This window comes from Crinia signifera, chromosome 1 (assembly GCF_055691185.1).
Source record: "Crinia signifera chromosome 1, ASM5569118v1, whole genome shotgun sequence".
Taxonomy (NCBI): domain Eukaryota; kingdom Metazoa; phylum Chordata; class Amphibia; order Anura; family Myobatrachidae; genus Crinia; species Crinia signifera.
The window spans coordinates 441,984,669-441,991,394 of NC_139217.1; positions in this window are offsets into that span (position 1 = coordinate 441,984,669).

A 6,726-nucleotide genomic window follows, 5' to 3' on the forward strand; every position below is an offset into this window, starting at 1 on the left:
TTGTAGGCTCCACTGGGGCAGGGACTGATGTGAATGTTCTAATATTCTCTGTAAAGCGCTGCAGAATATAAGTGCGCTATATAAATAACTGGTAATAAATAAATAATAATAATATGAACAAGAAGATTGAGCAGTAATATTATACTATTAACAGCCTACTGGAAACCAGAGGGATTTTTTATCACTTCCTGAACATTACACGTACAAAAGTATAGAAATACTGATCTTAGTATGGTGATAGTTGGTTTAATAGGGATAGTGGTACGCCTACAAATATATATTATAGGAAAGTCTATTCTTTACTGTGGGTTGCTGTAATGGGATGCATTTTAAATCCCGGCGGTCGGGATCCCGGCGTTCAGAATCCTGACGCTGGAATCCCTACCACCGCAATCCCGACACTTTCTCCCTCCGTGGGTGTCCACGACACCCCTGGAGGGAGAATAAATTAGCGTGCCGAGCGTAGCGAGGCACCGGGCCCGCTGCGTGGCAAGCGCAGCGAACCCGCAAGGGGGGGGCAAGCCACGCCCCCCCCCCTTGTCGGGATTCCAGCGTCGGGATTTTGAATGCCGGGATCCCGACCGCCGGGATTTCATACTGAATCCGCTGTAATATAGGTAATTGATGAATACAGTCCTAATGACCCAGTGATCAAACAATCCATTTGTGGTATGTCGGTATGGGGCCCAAGTGGTGCTGATTGGATGTTATTGCGAATACCGAACAGCACCGTTGGGAAAATGTTATAAACGTGTAATAAGTGTGGCGTCCCCGTGGAAACGAGCGTGTGTCACAGTGCTTGCTGCATACCCATCCAGATGGTAATGGGAATGAAATCGCAACAGTCCCATCAATCGCATCTGGGTAAAGGGAGACACAGGGCCAGCAATCCATTCAAACTGGTCTTTTTATCACTAGCCTAACATGTTTTGGACACTAAAAAGCACCCACGATGCACATAAGATTTGTCATTCACTGTTGAGCATTCAGTACAGACAACCAGAGGGATCTTTAGTAATGCACAGAAGCGACCATTGTTAATGATATTGAGCATACTAACCATGCAATTTTTTATCGCTCAGAAGGGACAAAATGAGTTATCTCATTTAAAAAATCATCTAGTCCAGTGGTTCTCAACCTCGGTCCTCAAGTACCCCCAACAGTGAGTGTTTCCAGGTCTCCACACAGAATCACAGGTGACATAATTAGCTCCACCTGTGATCTTTTAAAATGTGTCACGTAATAATAAGTGCACCTGTCAGGTGACCTGGAAAACGTGCACTGTTGGGGGTACTTGAGGACCGAGGTTGAGAACCCCTGATCTAGTTCGTACGGTGCTTTAGAACTGCAGTGGAATGATGGGTTTTGGTTCAGTAACGCTTTGTACCATGGTTCATAGCTGAAAATGATAATTTTGGGGTTCAATTGTTCCGTAAAACATGGGTGCTATTCTCACTGCTTCTGAGAGCCCCAGTACTGAGAACAATGAAGTATTTGGCCGAGGGTTCTTGGCAAAGTGTTTGAAAATAATTCAAAGGCTCAAAATATAATATTATAAAAGTCCCGTGTCTATAAATGTTCATGGAATAACTATTCTTATAGAGTAGAACAAACACTGGAGATGGGAATTTTCCAAAGTCCTCCCTATTTCGGTAGATTTACTCATCCAGGAATATTCATGTTTTCTTTCCGATTGTTTGGCAGCCATTGTATCTTTTCAGTTCTCTGCTTACGGTCCAGGATGTTTCGTGTCGCTCTTCCAGTAAACCTAATGTATTACATCATATGTTACATAGGAAGATCTGCCAAGTTCCCAGCATTTTCTCTACCATAAAGTCAGGTTTTATGGGGGGAAATGATAGTTACTCATTTTAATCACAAAAGTATCTTGTGTATCAGATACGATGAGCTCACTGTTATTAAGCATCACGGAATATTTCACTCAGGAAAAATAAATGAAGTATTTTCTTCAATATTTATCTGTCATAGTCCAAAAGACAACTAAAGGGCCCCATTGGCTAAGGACACTTATTGTGAGCCACATATGCCATTGGTATTACTTACCTCCGCGGCACAGTCCTTTGCTCTGTTGCAGGCAGCTGGTTATGGGCTGCTGTGTAAGGGAACAGGCAGGATACGGTAATTCGGTCTACAACAACTTGGTCAACAAGCATTGGGTCTACACCACTAGGTCCACATGTAGCAAGGTCGCCATTGGTCTAGGTCGACATGATTCAAGGTCAACATGGGTTTAGGTCGACACAAGCATTAGGCCGACATGGGAAAGGTCGACATGGTGCTTTTCACTGTTTTTTGAGTCAACACGTGCCGACAGACAGTATTTCATGCCCTACCATCCACTTGGTGGGAGAATAAAATAGTGTGCTGAGCGTAGCGAGGCCCCGTGCCCGAAGCATTGTGACGGTGTCCCAAAAAACTGTGAAAAAAACCCATGTCAACCTTGCCCATGTCCACTTAATGCTTGTGTCGATCTAATGACCCTTTAGACCAGGCATTTCCAACCACGGTCCTCAAGGCACACCAACAGTGAAGGTTTTGTAGATATCCAGGCTTGAGCACAGGTGACTTAATTAGTATCTGAGGGATTCTGATTAAACCATCTGTGCTGAAGCCTGGATATCACTAAAACCTACACTGTTGGTGTGCCTTGAGGACCGTGGTTGGGAATGCTTGCTTTAGACCTAACCCATGTCGACCTTGCTACATGTCGACCTAGTGGTGTCGACCTAGTTGTTGTAGACCAAATAATCCACACCCAAACAAGCGGTGGCTACTCATTCACCTATTATTCATCAAGGACTAGGCAATGGCTAATACGCTTCCCTGAAGCCAGAGAGGCAGCTGCAGATTCACGATTGCTGGTAAGGAGGACTGTGTTGATCTCGTTGTGTAAGCGTGTCAATTCTAAAATATGTTTAAAACCAGTGCAATTGTTAAAGTAACCGGACGCAACTCTGCATCAGTAAGCATAAGGCACATCTGGTGCTATGAATACCCAAGCTCAAACCTGTAAGTGTATAGACGCAACTGCGATGAGAAGTGTGACACTTTACCTTAAATAAACACTGATAATAGAGGTGGAGCGCTAAAAAATTGATCAATTGGATGATTATAATATTTCACAACAATTTATTAATAAAATTATATCAATTAATACGTAGGTATAAAAATTCAGCAAATAATTTTATAAATACCATGTGACAAAAAGTTTATAAAACTCACTGAAGAGATAGGACAATTAAAGGTTGTGTCCCGTTTTTTCTTGAAAAGCTCTTAGAGATTTGGAAGTGCTCAGTTCCCCAAAGTGGATCCGTTTTGGTGTTGAAATTAACCCCTTGGGTGGTATGCCGCAGCGGGCTGTCCCGGAAAAATTCCGGGCATACCACTTTACATTAGGTGCGCGCCAGTGGTGCCTCCAGCGGAGCACCACTGGCGCACTACCTTTAGGGGTCACACCCCCCCCCCTCCTGTCGCCTCCGACCCCCCCCCCCTCCGGCGATCGTACCCGGAGCTCACCTGCCGCCAGCTGCCATTCACTGTGACGTAGGCAGCAGGCTCAGGGATGGTCGGCACCCGAGTCCTCCCGAGCCGCCGCGAAACATCCCCGAGCCTGCCGCCTGTTTGATGACTGGCAGGCGGCAGGGGGAAGTGGCGGCAGGGTAGCTCGGCTCCGGCATACTAACGCCGGAGCGGAGGTGGGGGGGAGCGACGGCTTTCTAGATTCTGTGGTGAGTTTTGCTGGGGCAGGACAAACCTGCCCTAGTAGGTTTGTCCTGCCCCAGCAAATCCCACCACTCAAGGGGTTAAATGAGGTAGTCCATAGACCTTGCAGGATTTTGAAATAACGCTGGAGGATGATTGCAGTCCTCAAATAGGAGAGGTATCGGTACTTGTGAGTTATCCGGGCGTCCGATTTTAAAATCGGGTCGGATCGGGACATCGCATCGCATGCGATGCGATGCGATGACCCGATTTTTCCATAGGAATCAATGTTAAAATGGACTGAGTCCATTTTAACATGGAATTCAATGGGAAAAAGGGTCCTTTTCATACCCCTACTATCCAAGTGGGCATGGAGTTGGATATAAACCTGTGGCGAGCGTAGCGAGCCACCGAGCCCGAAGCGTGGCGAGCGTAGCGAGCCCCGCGAGGGGACACGGAATACCGTCCCCTCGCGGGGCTCGCTTCGCTCGCCACGCTTCGGGCTCGGTGGCTCGCTACGCTCGCCACAGGTTTATATCCAACTCCATGCCCACTTGGATAGTAGGGGTATGAAAAGGACCCCTTTTTCCATAGGAATCATTTTAACATTGATTCCTATGGAAAAATCGGGTCATCGCATCCGATGGTCGGATGCGATGCGATATCGTATCGCATCGCATCGGATTGTATGCCTTAACTTAAGGCTTACAATCAAAAAATCGGGAGCCCGGATAACTCACAAGTACCGAGGTATCTATTGCGGTATTTATAATCCATAATAGGCAGGTGGCGGTATCCTAAGGTAGATAAGATTCTGTAGAGGATTTTTCAACTGAGGACCCAGCGGTAAATTCCAATGGGGAGTCCAATAACAACCAGATAGTCCCATAAGCTGTTAGAATCAACAGGTGCTTCCTGACATGTTTTGTTGTCCTACTGACAACTTTATCAAAGGTGTGCTTTGATAAAGTTGTCAGTAGGACAATGAAACTCCTCCCCCTCATGACCCCTTGTCACCTCACCACCTCTCCCCCACTATCCTTACTTCACCTCACCTCCTCTCTATTTCACTCCTCATTTCTGTCTCCCCTCTCAAACCCTCTCTTTTTTACCCCCCACCCCATCTCTTTCCTCTTTTTTTGCTCTCTCCCTGTCCCCTTTTCTTTCTCTATTCTTTGTCTTTCTCCCATGTTCTCTCTTTTGCTCAACCCCTGTCTCTGTCACCCTCTCTGCTCCCTGTTGCCTCTCCTCTTTTTCTCTCCTCCTACTCTATATGTCTTTCTTTTCCCTCTCTCTCCTATCTTTATCGCTCCCCTGCTCTCTTCTCCTGGTCTGCTCTCACCCCCTGTCTTCTCTCTGTGTGTCTCTCTCTGCCCTTAGTCTCTTTCTCCTCTCTCTCTCTCTCTCCTCCCCATCTCTCTCCCTACACTTCCCCTCTCTTTTTCTCTCCCCACCCCTCTAGCTACCTGGTACTATACCTCTCTCTTCCTGACAACCTTTCACACTCACATCTCTAACCTCTTTCTCTCCCTGGCACACATTCTCTCTTTCCCTGACACCCCCTTTCTCTCCCTTATACTTACACTCTCTCTTGCTCCCATATTTCTCTCTCCCTCCCTGACATTCCCTCTTACCCCTGCTTGCACCCCTCCCTCTCTTACTCCTCTCCCTTTTGCTCTCTGACACCCTCTCTCTTGGTCCTCTTTTTTTCTGATTCCATCTTTTTGCATAAAGCCCTCTCTCCCTGACCCCTCTCTCTTTCTTACTCCTCTTTTTTTCTTTCTCCTCTCTCTATTTCACTCTTTCTCCCCCCCCCCCCCCCTTTCCATAGAGGCATTGTAGTGACATTGGTGGTGGTGGGGGCACTTTTCAAGATTTTGCTATGGAGCATGGAAAAGTTACACCGCCGACCAGAGGTGATGATCCCTCCCCTGCAGTCCCTATGCTCGTTCCCTCCCCACTAAAGCATTTTAGGGGAATATCTGTCCAGATACAAAGTTTTCTTTTCCAGGACCAAAGTATGCTGTCTCTAGGGAGGCCAATCCCGGGATCGGGATCGGCGGGATCCCGGGATTTTGGCCTAAAATAGGCGGGATTTGAATCCCGGGATTGGATCTCTTAATCCCGGGATTACTGCGGCAATACATTTTTAAATTATTTTTAAAAGCTGCTATTAGTGACCCCCCGGTGGTACGGCTGAGTGTGCACAGAGTAGCGCAGCCTGACGTGAGGTCAAGTGTCACGCTGCCCTGCGCAACCCAGCTGCCGGGATGCCTATTCAGACTGTGTCGCTGTGTACAGAGAGCAGCGCAGCGTGACGTCAAGTGTCACGCTGCGCAGCCCACCCGCCGGGATGCTGTGTGTCTGCTCTGCTGTAGTATTCAGTGTCGCCATGCCCCCCCGTGCTGTGCCGCTCCCAGACACCCGACGCAGCCTGCTGTAAAGAGAAGAGATGGTCCTGCTGCCTGTCACCAACAATGTGTAAGTGACAGTGCAGGGCAGGGAGGATTGGGGGGGTATTAATTAGGATCTGTTGCGTTTTTTTTTTATTAGGGAGGCGAATCCCGGGATTGAGCATTTTTCAATCCCGAATCCCGGGATTGAAAAAATGCCCCGGGATTGGCATCCCTAGCTGTCTCCTACTGACTTCCCCAGTCTCTTTATCTCGTTTTTCTATCTTTTACCATGGACATGTGCGTGCACTCAAAAACATTTTACTTAAAATAAAAGCTTGGATATATTTTTTTAAATATATTTTGCTTGAAGTTGTCTTTATTTTTATTAATACATGCTCTCAAAGGTGAAGAGGCGGAAGTGAGGTCTGGTGAGGTGAATGAGAGCAGATGTGGTTATGGCATTTGTGGTTGGGAGATTTAGAGAAAGAGTAAGTTTAGGTGAGATTTTGAGATCTCCAGGCCTATAACCTGGCAATTGACGTGACAATACAAATGAGAGGGGTGTCTGAACAAATGATGAGAATGAATCGATGCCTCTGAGTAATAT